The 13298-nt window shown below is 48.4% G+C and overlaps 1 pseudogene; it reads left to right on the top strand.

Moving 5' to 3' along the window:
* Positions 1 to 11603: 11603 nt before the first annotated feature.
* LOC109451751 (phosphoglycerate kinase 1) lies at positions 11604 to 12913 on the top strand (annotated as a pseudogene).
* Positions 12914 to 13298: the final 385 nt, after the last annotated feature.

The raw sequence follows: 13298 nt of genomic DNA, 5'->3' as shown, positions 1-13298 counted from the left end.
ATGCCATTAGGATAGCATGGTGAGCAAGACACCTGATTTGTAACTGCCTCTGCCAGTGCGATTTGGCAAATTAATGTCTCAGCAGCAATTTTCCTGTCTGTGACAATGTCTATTCCATTATGATTATGGTAAGGATTAAATGCAATAAGGCATGTGAAATACATAGTACAGTGCCTGGCCCTTAGCAAGGACTGAAAAATGGGAGCTGCTCTGGCGGTCCTACCACTGCCAACCTTATTCCTCCGGAAGCAGCCAGGGTGAATTTGCGCTGGCAAACCACGAGGTGGTGCTAGAGTTAAGGAGACTGGCTGTGGAAGAAATTTGCTTGTGGACAGTTCTGACAAGCTTACCCTTATAATGGGAGAAGTGGAGACGGCAAACTACCAAAGGTAGTAGGGATGAGTGAACAGAGGAGAGCCCAGGAGTCTCGTTCTGGGCTTTGAGCTACCCACCTACAAAATAACCACTAATATTTCTCGACATAGTTACCATGCACCAGGCAGGGTGTTGTGTCATGTGCATTATTATCTCATTTAATCCTTAGAAAAACAATGAGGTAGATACTGTTTTATATCTGCCCATCCAAGTTCATAAGCTACTAAATGGCAAAATCTTGGGCTCGAAGACAAGTCTCTTTGGTTCCAAAGCCAATGCAAATTCAAGTCATTCCTCGCTCAAGTTGATGGTATTGCTGAGAAGATACGTGGAGTCACCTCACCAACTCTTGTGCTTTCAGAGACAACCAACAGCTCAGATTGCATCTGGAAGACACCTATCTGGATGTTCTGACCTTCCCCAATACACACACTTTGGTCAGCCAAGCTCATCCACAGCCACAGTGGAGGATCGATGAAAGGAACTCCCTTGGATTCACAGGATCCCTCTAATTTAACCAGCATCTTCAGAGAAGGATGTACGCATGTAATGGAATTTCTCAGCGAGTAGGGCGTCTGCTCCTGCTCTTAAATACTTCGTCAGTAGGACAATTAACGAAACTGGAATGTGGACTATAGATAAAAGTATTGTATCGATGTTAAATCTGAATTTGATAACTGTACTCGGGTTATGTAAGAGAATACCCTTTTTCTTAGGAGATATACATTGAAGTATCAAGGGGTGCAATGCAAAAGAAAAACATAAGAGCATCATTTAACTGTCATAGTTTAGGGTCATCATGAATATCCATTGTAGAACAAACAGGGTGATGAGCATTTAGGTTCTAACTGGTTCACAATGTGTTTAAAACAACTTGGGTTTGATTCTTGAATATTCAAGTTTGGTTTTTACTCAGAATTTGGGTTTGACTAAGAGGCCAGCATTTAGAAGAGTTAATTCTGCTACAGGGTTTGCAGTTCAGGAGAAATCCCTACATTGAATCAGCCAGTGGAGCCAGGGGGCTGAGCCTGGGAGTTGGGCCCAAGCTGGAAGAGCAGCCTAGGCAGGGCCAGGAGGAGCTGCTGTCACATGTTCTGTCACATGCCTCAGAGATGAGATCGGCTTTGGAGTTGGACTGGTGCTGGGTGAGATGAGGCAGTATCGAGCAAAGGCTGGGGGGTGGGTTACTCCTAGCTCAGCAAGCAACTGGGGACAATGGGAAGAAGGCAAGAGCTATACCTGGGAACCTAGGACCCATTCTCAGAAAGGAGAAGTGTCATTACGCTAGTCCTCTGTCTACAGCCACATCCTTTTATAGCTGTGTTGCTCCATACTTCTTAAGGAATCATTATTTTAGCACCTGAAGGGGGCCGTACATCCCAATCCCCTCCTTAAAGAGATAAGCAAGCTGAAGCCCAGAGAGCAACATGACCTATCATGCTCAAGCGGCAAAATAGCGGAACCAACATGAGCACCTAAGGTTACAACTCCAAATTCAGTGCTCTTAACACATGGATGACCTTGTTATTCTTCATCTAAGTCTTTTTCTCCCCCTTGTTAGGGATGCGAAAAGGGAGGATCAGAGAGAGTGAGTGAGCAGCGTGAAGCCAAAGACAAAGTTGGGAGGAGAAAGGTGGCCAACATCCAGGTTGGGTTATGAAAGCTGTTTTGAAGTCACTTCCCTGTGAGTCAGGTTTGGCTTGAGTATGTAGATTAACTTGCTTCTCCAGCCCCCAGGGTTCCAAATTAGACCCATCTAGGTTTCCCTGTCAAGACTTCCAGCTCTTCCACTCTACTGCGGTTCCCTGCCTGGGCTCACCCTCACCCAAAGGAAACCTAGAGGGCAAACCCATTTCCAGGGAAGCCTAGAGACCAGAAAAGGAGAGTGACACTAGAGGTGCTGACACCCGCACAGTTGAAAATCCGTGTATAATTACTCAGCCCTCCATCGGCAGATCAAAAATACAGTTGACCTTTGAACAATGTGGGTTTAAACTGCACTCGTCCAGTCTAGACACAGGTTGTTATTCAAGGGTCAACTGTGTATGGATTTTGTACCCAGTTCCTGACACAGCTCCTAAAACCCTCGAAATCTCCAGTAATAGTGTCTCATATGCAGAGCTGACTGGTGGCTGGGGACTCCTAGATAGCGTCAGGATGGGCTGCCAGAAAGGCATGATTTCAGGGTTGGAACTTCTAGCCCCACCCCAAGGGAGAGGAGCTGGAAGTTCAGTTAGTCACCAAAGACCATTTAATCAATGCCTAAGTAATGGCACTTCCATAAAAACCCCTAAATGGGATTCAGAGAGCTTCTGGTTGGTTGGTGAATACATCGAGGTACTGGGAAGGCTCCTTGCAATTCCATATGAATTTGAGGATCAACTTTTCCATTTCTGCAAAAAAGGCCACTGGAATTTTGATAAGGATTGCATTGAATCTGTAGACTCCTTCAGTAGTATTGCCATCTTAATATTAAGTCTTTCAATCCATAAACACGGATGTCTTCCCATTTATTTAGGTCTTTCATTTCTTTCAGCTATGTTCTGTAGTTTTCTGTGTACAAGTCTTTCAGTTCCTTGGTTAAATTTATTCCTAGGCATTTTATTCTTTTGGACGCTATCGTAAAAGGAATTGTTTCCTTAATTTCCTTTTTGGGTTGTTTGCTGCTGGTGTCATTTTGGTTTTGATGTGCATTTTCCTGATGACTAATGCTGAGCATCTTTTCATGTGCTAATTAGCTTTCATATATCTTTTTCGGTGAAATGTAATCTTTCATTCTTCATCTCCAACTCTGCACTTCCAAGAGTGAAAAGAGGGGGAGTACCTTTGTCTCTCAGATACCTTTCTTCTTCCCTTCTTTCCTTACTCTCTACTTTCAAAAAGCATTTCACAGGTGGACGGGTAGCATAATGCAGGGAGTTAACACAGACACTAGCCAGATGTCCAGGTCCCACTCCACCACTTACTAGTGATGTGACCTCCGGCATGTTACTTCTCCTTCAGTTTCTTCAAGTTTAAAATAGGGTGTTTTGTTAAGTAAACTAAGTTTTTGTTTCATTTGTTACGTAAAATAAGTGCCTACTACAGCCAAACACTGTGCTAGACCCTAGCATACAGTCAGGAGCAAAAGTGACACTGTCACTGTCCCAGTGGGTTTCCAGGCTAGTGGGTCACGCCAATGAGTGTGAAATCCCTATTGCAATTAATACGTGAGGGAAGGCCACACATGGGAGTCTGCTGCAGAGAAATTTGACCTGGCTAGTGAGCCCAGAGAGAGCTTTTCTAAAGACACTGGTTGGTGTATGAAGGAGCAGACATTAAGGCAAACAGAAGGAAGAACATCTGAGGCATGAGAACATGTGAGGGGTGGGATGAGTACAGTTGAGGTAAGTGGAGAACAGTGTGGAAGGAGCTCAGAGAACCAGGGTGGGGTGTGGTGAAAGATGAAGCCGGAAGACAGACCAGCAGGCACAGGAGGGGCTGAGCCTCAAGGCCTTGCTGAGAACCTGAAATTGTATTCTGAGCCAGAGGTGCTTCCTGGGTGCTAGCATGAAGACAGCCTAAGCACTGCTCTGAATTCAGACACCAATTCCTATCACAGCTCCTTACCTCTTATCAAAGTCTTGGTGAAAGATATTTAAATAGCAAAAGCTATTTTCCAGTCTGTAAAACACTGTGATGAAATATGACAATGAAGTATGTATCAAATACTCCACAAAGAGTGGATTTTTGCTATTGTAGATTTATTCTCCTTCATTCAACAATTGTTTATTGTGTTAGGCAATGGGGACATAGTAGTCAACAGGCAGACACAAGGCCCAATCTAGTGGGGGACCCAGTCAAGCAAAGATTCGATGCTTTGATGGGAATGGCACAGGGCACTGGACAGAGGATTGGGTGGGTGGGGGAACAAGTCACAACCAACCCAGTCTTGGGTCACGAGGGGTTAGTTTTCCTTTTGGCAAGATCACTTGTTACAGCATGAAGATGGGGTTGGTACCATTGGCAAGAGAAGGTCTGATTCCTGTCCTTAAAGAGCATGTAATTTCGTTGAGAAGAAAAATGCATAGAAATGCCAGGTGATTGTTATATTGTGTCACACAGGCTTTTTTTGCAGAGTCTCTGCTTATCAATTCCCAGGTTCCAAATATCCCCACCATATAGGCCCAAAAGCTGGGCCCCAGGGCCATTGGAATATCTGATTCTTCCCAGGCAGGGAGCCTGCCAGAATCCCTACTGCTTCATAGGCCTTTCTGAGGCTCAAAGCCCTCTCACCCAGAAGAGAACACAAGGCCCAGAAGAGGTCTGCAAACTCTGTGGCTGGAGAGGAGACTGCTGAAGCTACCCAGCTCCTCTAAGGACTTCCCCCTCTGCTAGGCTCGCCTATAAATAGCTTGCTGGTTTCCAGCTGGGGATCTCCCAGTCCTGCAAGGAGCAAGCACCGCCTTCTCACCCAGTGTTGCCCTCTCAGCCTGAAGCAGAAGGTGGTGGTGGCTGACGGGGGGGAGAGCTGGCCTCTGGACTACAATACCCACAATCCTAGATGGTAGCTGGGAAGAGGAGGCTGATGGGGGCATGCAGCCTTAGGTGGGAAAACAAGGCCAGAGGCATCTTAGGCCCTGAATGTGCAGCCCAAGCCCTGAGACCCAGTTTTGTTTTTTTGTTTTTGTTTTTCCCCAAATTTTAACCCCTAAACTTTCAGTTCTGGATCTCAGAGATCATCTATGCCCCCAACTTACGGGTACTCAGCCGACCTGGGGCCAAAGAGACCAACAAAGGGTGTGTGTCTGTACACACCAGCCTGGCCAGACGGAGCCTGAGTGATTTATTCTGGATCAAGCCCAGAGGCTGCTTGGCACTAGAAGCCCCTTCCCTGGCATATTTCCCAACTCTGTCCCAAGCTCCGAGCTTTTTGTTCCCTTCCTCATCTGAGGCAGAACAATCTAGGGCTCACAGGTTGGCCCAGCAGAAAGATGACATGTTGCATCTCTGAAAGAGCTGGGGGGGTAGAAGGTTAGGAACTCTGCTGAGATTTGGTCGTTCTCTCTGACCTTTGATCATCTCCTGGCAGAAAATTTCCGGTAGTCACACGTGGCTGGGCCAGGTTCACGCCCCTGGAGGTGCTGTAGAGAGGGCCTGTAGAGGCTTGCCAGTTCATGCAGTGGATAAACCAGAGTTGTCAGGCTGAGCAAGGGGAGCCATTCTGTGTGGTGGGGACACCCAGTGTACACTGCTCCAGACCTCTGTCCCACTGTGGGTGTACACCTGCCCCAGCTCTGGCTCCCCTCATTCCATCCTTTCAACTTTCCTTACAGAGTCAAACTGCATGTAGGTTTCTGGGGCTCACGAACCTCCAGACCACGGGGGGCCTAGCAAGTGGAGTTGGTAGGTACTCCATCCAATGTGTCCGGGCCTGGGTCAGCATTGTGGCTGGCCTGAAAACAGGGTCCTTTTCCCTCTTTCCCCTTGCTCAGATGTAACTCACTGAGCTAGGCACCAGGAACGCAGAGATGAGTAAGATCAAAGTGCAGTCTCAATAAATAAAGGATGTATAATACTGTGTTAAATGCATAACAGGTCTATGGACGGGGAGTGGGAAGGAATTTCAGGTGGCCAGATGTCTAAACCAAATAAAGCATGAAGCAGTTCTACCAGAATGGTGTGGGAAGAGCATTCCCGGCAGAGCACAGCTTGAGTAAAGGCAAAGAGAAGCAAGAAACAGCAAGGAGGAAGGGAGACATACCAAAGACCGACTTGCAAACTGCAAGGGGAGGAGCAGTAAGGCGAGGAGCGGTAGGCCCTAACATCATGCGTAGGAATTTGGGCTTTAGGCCCTGGGCTGGGAGCCGCGGAAGGATCTCCAGCAAGGTGTGCTGTGCTCAAAAATGAGAGAGTGAAGTGGCGCAGAACGTGAAATCCGTGGGGACTGCGGGAACCTCGGCCTTCTGGGGATGGGAGAAGGCACCGTGCCAACATGGGACTCCCAAGCCTGTCTGTCCCACGTTTACCTCAGCCAGACCCGGGCCGCGATGGAGCCAGGCCGCGCGTTCTCAGTCCCGCCGGCCGCCCCCTCCTTGGCAGTGGGTCTCCTGGCCGCTGGCTCCCGGGCGCGGGCGGACCCGGAGGGCCGGGCTCCCGCCCACAGCCGCCCGCGGGCCGCCTGCCAGACGCGCCGGGAAGGAAGCGCCTTGTATGGGCCTCGGGACGGGAGGAAGTGCCTTTTAGGGCCCGGGGAGGAAGCGCCTTACATGGCGAGGGGCGGGCGGGGGCGGGGGCGGCCCAGGGGCGGGGATCCCGCCCGGGAAGGAGGCCGTTTCCGCCGCCGCGGGCCAGAGCCGCAACGCGCCACCCCCACCCCGCGACCCGGCCTGCGGGACCCCTCCCCAGCTGCGGCCCGCGACCCCAACCCGAGCCTTCTAGCGCGACCCCCAGCCTGCGCCCCCGATTTCCTCTTTGCCGGAGCTACAGGAATCCGGGGCTCCCGCGGGCCGCGCGGCGGGGGATCCAACCCGGCTTGGACGCCTAACCCAGCCGAGTTGGATTCCCAGCTCCGCCACGCACTGTGACCTTGGGTAAAACGCTTTCGTCTCTGAGCCCCAACTTCCTCTTCCGAGATGGTTAAGGGGTAAAATGCGAGGATGCCCGTTAACCACCTCTTGGAGCGGGCATGGCTCACAGTGACAGCTCCGTCATTTTAACAATCTTAAGCGGGGGAGGGGAGGAGAGTTTTCCCAGTCACCTGCTGTCTGTGTCCCTTTAATCTCTTCCCAGCCGAATGAAGGGCTGGGGAGCCTGAATGATGGGCTTAAATAGGAGCTGGCGGATTCAGAAGAGATGTTTCCAGAAGAAAATAGGGCAACCTTAAAGTCTACAGTTTTTCCTTCCAGGCTGTGGGGTTTACACTGAGGGAGCTCCAATCACAGCTTCTCAGATGGTTGATGCTGGGAAAGATACTTTCTCTGAATCTCACTTTTCTGATCAGGGATAATAATTCCTGATTTGCTGGGTTGTGATAATCAAATGAAATGTGTGTGTGTGTGTGTGTGTGTGTGTGTGTGTGTGTGTAAAGTGCCTGTCTACAGTAGGTGCTTAATTAATGTCAGTTCCTCGGTTCTCTCTGCACTTTCCCAAGTGGGTGTGGAGAAAAGGAGATGAAAGGCTTGAGTACTTGGCCATTCTTCCTGGAAGCCTGTCCCCTTGGGGCATACGGTCCCTTCCTTGGCATCTCTGGGGCCAAGATTCCGTGCTTTTACCAGACGTGTATGTATATGTGGCTCTGACGCTCCCCTTGCTCAGTTCAGCCACCAACCCCAATGGCCTGCCCTCCCTGCCTGCTGTTCTTCTCTACCTACCTGCCCCACAGCATAGGTGACCTGAAATATCTGGCAGGGTCAAAAAGAACCTGGAGGAAGTTGAAGTTCCCATCACAGCCAGAACCTGGTATCTAGGACACCATCCCCTCCCACGCCTGCTGCAGTACCACACCCACACATTTCAACAAGAGATGGGTATCAATCTCAGCAAAACATTTCCCAATCCTCCCTTGTTGGCCCTGCCCTGCCCTCATCAGTTCTGCCTGTCCTGCAGTCCCACTTAAATCTAATCTGAACCTTCCTGCCTCTCAGTTACAGCCCCATCCTGCTGAGCTGCAGTTAGCAGCCCTGAAGAGTTTCCAGGCAAATTTGTGGACACACACAATAGATGTGTGTCACCCACGGCCTTGTTTCCTTTCATCCTTGTTGGACAAGGAGGCTGTCGTTGGCATGGTAACCTTGCCTGTATAAGTTGCAGCCCTCAAGGATGCTTTTCAATTCCAGCAGGGACATAGCTCCTTCCCCCCACTGTAGATTACAAGGTAACATGTAGCTGTGTCATTCTGGCCTCCCCCTGAATGGGGATGCAATGCTGGTGGCACAAAAGCAGGACTGGTTCATGGAGGGCAGCAAAGGGTTTAAAGGAGATGCTGATCGGATCTCTGAGGAACAGGTTCCTTCTGTCCTACGTGTTGATTCTCGGCCACCCAGAGAAACCAGTTCGGAGGCCTAAGATATTTAGGGAGCTTCTCATGATCTCATGGTGAGTGATAAACACACATCTTCACTAAAACTGGGCACCCAACAAATGCCCTAGCTCTGGTGCTTAATTCTGAAGAAGCTGATAAGCCTCCAGAATCCAGTGATACCCTTTTTCCTTAGTCCTTCTATGGAGTAAATGAATATTTATTAACCATCATTCATGATCCAGTTTCCCATACATTATTTCAACTAATTTTTCCCACAGTCCTATGAGAGAGGTAGTAGAACACTCATTTTACAAATGGGGAAACTAAAATTTGGGCAAAGACCTTAAACAACGTAACCCAAAATCACATGTAGTGGTGGCATCGGGACTGGAACCCAGGTCTTCATAGTCTCAATTCCATACTCTTTCTACTAGGTCTTTTGTATTGGCTACTGTGTTACTGAGAAAGAAATCTTTGCTCCCAGGTCACAAGGCACTGCCTTTGTAGGAGCTCCTTGGCATCAGTCTCCATGGCAGTGGGGTCCTGTGGGGTCCTGTGTGGCCCTGAGTGGCACTGCAGCAACAGCAGCAGCAGCGGCGTCCTCAAACCTGAGGCTTCCCCCTGCCAGCTGCCTCGTCTCAGTCATGGAGTTTCCCCGGCAGAGGGCAAGCTGAGGGAAAGTGGTTCCCAGCTGCCAGCTTCATGTAGGCAAAATTGCATTAGAGCCAGCTCCGGCTTCCCTCAGTCCCTCCAGAGAGAGCACATTCAGCTCCCCCGCAAAAGGGAGGGGGAGAGAGACACCGAGGAAAAAAGGGAAACTTTCATTTCTTGCCTTGGCTGGGAAGCACTTGGCTTCGAGCTGCCACTCATCTTGTGGGTGGGGAAGATTAATACTGATCCTTTGGAAATTATACAAGTCACTAAAATGAACCCTTGGGCCAGAGCTTTGCCAGGGAGAGACACGAGTAGGAAAGCCATGGGTTGGAGTGCAGTGGAAGGGAAAGGCAGGTCTCAGGCAGGAGAGAGACCCTGGATCTCCATCTCCTTGCCCTGTGTGCTCTTTTCTGGGTGTCATTCTTCTTTCTGAGGGTCTTCTGTCCAAAGAGATGAGAATTCTCATGTCCTGGAAACTGGAGCAGGGTGAGGAAGAAAGCAGCAGGAAGAGGTCACTAACAGGTTGTGACCTCAAGCAAAACAGGTGAGATGTTAATAGTACTAGTAGTGAATATTTATTTATAGATGTCAATCACATTTCTTTTATTACCTGTTTTAATCCCCTCCCTCAGGTAGATCCTACTGCTATCCCTGCTTTAGAGATAAGAAAACAGGTTTGTGAGCTCCTCAATAAGAATAGCTCCCAATAAATGTGAGAGGGCCTGGCATTCTAGAGACATTTAATCCTCACCACAAGCCAATGGGATGGGACCATTGTGTCCATTTTCTACAGGTAAAAACAGAGGCTCAGAGAAGTAGGGAGCTTGCTTGTGATCACAAAGTAAAGTAAGTGGCAGAGGGATTAGAATCCCTCTGTGACTCCAGAGTCATGTGCTTGACCACTTTGCCTGGATGCCCCCAAGTTTTCTCCTCCAGGGCTCCTGCTCACATAGGCCGAGACCACAAAAATCTGCTCACACCTACATTTCCCTAATGCTTGTCACACAAGTGACCACCTGGCCAGGAGTGTTCACTTGATTTAGTTCAGATTTGCCACTAGAGTATTTCTGGGGCCTGGACAGGTGAGCCTGCGTAACATGGGGCCCTGTGTCTTGCGGTGCTGGCTGTCTCCAGTGCATACATACTCCCAAGGCAGGAGGAAACCTTGAGAGGGCTTCACTAACCCTCCCCATGCCTTGAGATTTCCCTAAGAGATGGAAAAATATATAAATTGAACCGTCTGCAGGTTTCCTTAAGACCCAGGGAGGTGCTTACTTTTTGGAAAAGAGGATGGATTGCTCAGGGATTTTAACCAGAGAGACCAGGCAGCGGCAGCTTCTCTAGCCAGGCAGGCTCCCACTGGCCTTTCCCAGCGGCTCCTCTACACTGTTATAGAAGCAGACTCCACCACTTCCACCCCCGAGGCAGGGCTGTGGGGGTGGGAAATACTTGGAATCCTGAGTCAGTGGGAAGGTTTCACTTCACTTTCCCTGGAACAGCGAGTCAAGGATCTACGCAGCAGCTAGTCTGTCTTGGAGAGGAAGAGGAACTGAAGAGTGGAAAAGAATAATGTTCATTTCCTTCCCTACCACTGCTTTTATTCTTAAAACTTTCTATTTTTTTATTCCACCATATCTAATGCATGTTTGTTGTAGAAAATGCATGTGATGGAAATAAGATTAGTGGGAGTGTTCCTCCCTTTTTTTTCTCTCCTCTTACCCATCCACCAAAAGTTTTCCCGCTCAGAATCCAATCCTACTTTCCAGTTTAGAGAGTTTGGTCTTTGCCATCACAGTTCTGGATCTTTTGTGATGTAGAATCAGAATGGGGGCAAAAGGGTGCTGGATAGACAGAGAGAATGAGATGTAGAGCTTAAGAGGCTGGGAACAGAAGGACTTGGGCAGAGAGGCCAAATTGATCTATATAATAAAGAACTAGGTTAGGGAGGGAGAAGGAAAAAAGACTGGTTAGAAAGGAAAGGTAAGAGGAATTTTACGAAGTATTGCTGTGGGGCATTAAATGGATTCCCCAAGTAGAGATTGGAATACTTTTTATTTTCTGGTTCTAGGACCATAATTCATTATTTGTAACTCTAGGTAGCACCTTGACCATGTAGAGACCCAGAATTTATTAGGGTTCCATACAGAAAAGTAAAAAATGTCATTATTTGATAAATGAAATAAAACAGTCAAGTACTTATCCTGCCTTTTTTCCCCCAAAGATGTAAGTTCTTTCCTTTTTTTTTTTTTTTTTTTTTTTAAGAGGGCACAGCTCAAAGTGGCCCATGCGGGCATCAAACTTGCAAACTTGGTGTTAGTAGCGACACCAACTGAGCTAACAGCCACCCTGGTGTAAGTTCTTTATAGACAAATCCTGGCTAACAAATGCAAATGAAATTATAGAATTACGAAACTATCACTTGGTAACCTCTAATGAGATAATGGATTTAGATAAGGATCAGCGATCATTGGAGATTCCTAAAACCATTGGGTGAAAGATTGAAGGGAACTTAAGTCAGCCGCCTCCGCCACTGTCCGAGCCCCGGGCCTCTCGCTGCTGCTATATTGTCAAGATGTCGCTCTCTAACAAGCCAACTCTGGACAAACTGAACGTGAAGGGAAAGTGGGTCGTTATGAGAGTGGACTTCAGTGTCCCTATGAAGAACAACCACATAACAAACAACCAGAGGATCAAGGCTGCCATTCCAAGCATCAAATTCTGCTTGGACAATGGAGCCAAGTCAGTTGTTCTTATGAGTCACCTAGGCCGGCCTGATGGCGTCCCCATGCCTGACAAGTACTCCTTGGAGCCAGTTGCTGTAGAACTTAAACCTCTGCTGGGCAGGGATGTTTTGTTCTTGAAGGACTGTGTGGGCCCTGAAGTGGAGAAAGCTTGTGCTGACCCAGCTGCTGGGTCTGTCATCCTGCTGGAGAAACTTCGCTTTCATGTGGAGGAAGAAGGGAAGGGAAAAGATGCGTCTGGGAACATGGTTAAAGCCGAGCCAGCTAAAATAGAAGGCTTCCGAACTTCACTTTTCAAGCTAGGGAATGTATGTATCAATGATGCTTTTGGCACTGCTCACCGGGCCCACAGCTCCACGGTGGGAGTCAACCTGACACAGAAAGCTGGAGGTGTTTTGATGAAGAAGGAGCTGAACTACTTTGCCAAGGCCTTGGAGAGCCCTGAGCAACCCTTCCTGGCCATTCTGGGCGGAGCTAAAGTTGCAGACAAGATCCAACTGGTCAATAATATGCTAGACAAAGTCAATGAGATGATTATTGGTGGTGGAATGGCTTTTACCGTCCTTAAGGTGCTCAGCAACATGGAGATTGGCACTTCTCTGTTTGATGAAGAGGGAGCCAAGATTGTCAAAGACTTGGATGTCCAAGCTGAGAAGAATGGTGTGAAAATTACCTTGCCTGTTGACTTTGTCACTGCCGACAAGTTTGATGAGAATGCCAAGACTGGCCAAGCCACGGTGGCCTCAGGCATACCTGCTGGCTGAATGGGCTTGGACTGTGTCCTGAGAGCAGCAAGAAGTACGCTGAGGCTGTTGCCAGGGCTAAGCAGATTGTATGGAATGGACCTGTGGGTGTATTTGAATGGGAAGCTTTTGCCCAAGGGACCAAAGCCCTCATGGACGAGGTGGTGAAAGCCACTTCCAGAGGCTGCATCACTATCATAGGTGGTGGGGACACAGCCACTTGCTGTGCCAAATGGAACATGGAGGATAAAGTCAGCCATGTGAGCACTGGGGGTGGTGCCAGTTTAGAGCTCCTGGAAGGTGAAGTCCTTCCTAGGGTGGATGCGCTCAGCAATGGTTAGTACGTTCCTGCCTTTTGGTTCCTGTGCACATCCCCTAAGTCAATTTAGTGCTTTCCGCATCTCCACTCGGTAGTAGCTAAAATCTTCCCCCATGGCAAGATTCAGCTAGTGGCCAAGTGATGCAGCACCAGGAGCCTTAATCAGCTGCACAGCGTCTCAGCTCATCTTTACCACACCTTGGATTTGCCTACATTCTCCAAGATCCCATTGGAATTTCTTAGTGACTAAAACAATGTGCATTCTAGGGTGCACATATTTCTATTTGCCTGTTGAAAGAAAGTAAGCTGTTGGCTTAGTTCTGTTTTTGGAGTAGCTTATTCTGATTAGCTTTGTCATTGTTTCGCTACTCAGCATGGAAACAAGATGAAAGTCCAATTGTAGGGAGGGAGGGAGATGAAGTTGGTGATCTATGAAATAAATAATAAAAGTATCCATCGGAAAA

This window comes from Rhinolophus sinicus, linkage group LG10 (assembly GCF_036562045.2).
Source record: "Rhinolophus sinicus isolate RSC01 linkage group LG10, ASM3656204v1, whole genome shotgun sequence".
Classification (NCBI taxonomy): Eukaryota; Metazoa; Chordata; class Mammalia; order Chiroptera; family Rhinolophidae; genus Rhinolophus; species Rhinolophus sinicus.
This window is presented reverse-complemented; position numbering and strand designations above follow the sequence as displayed.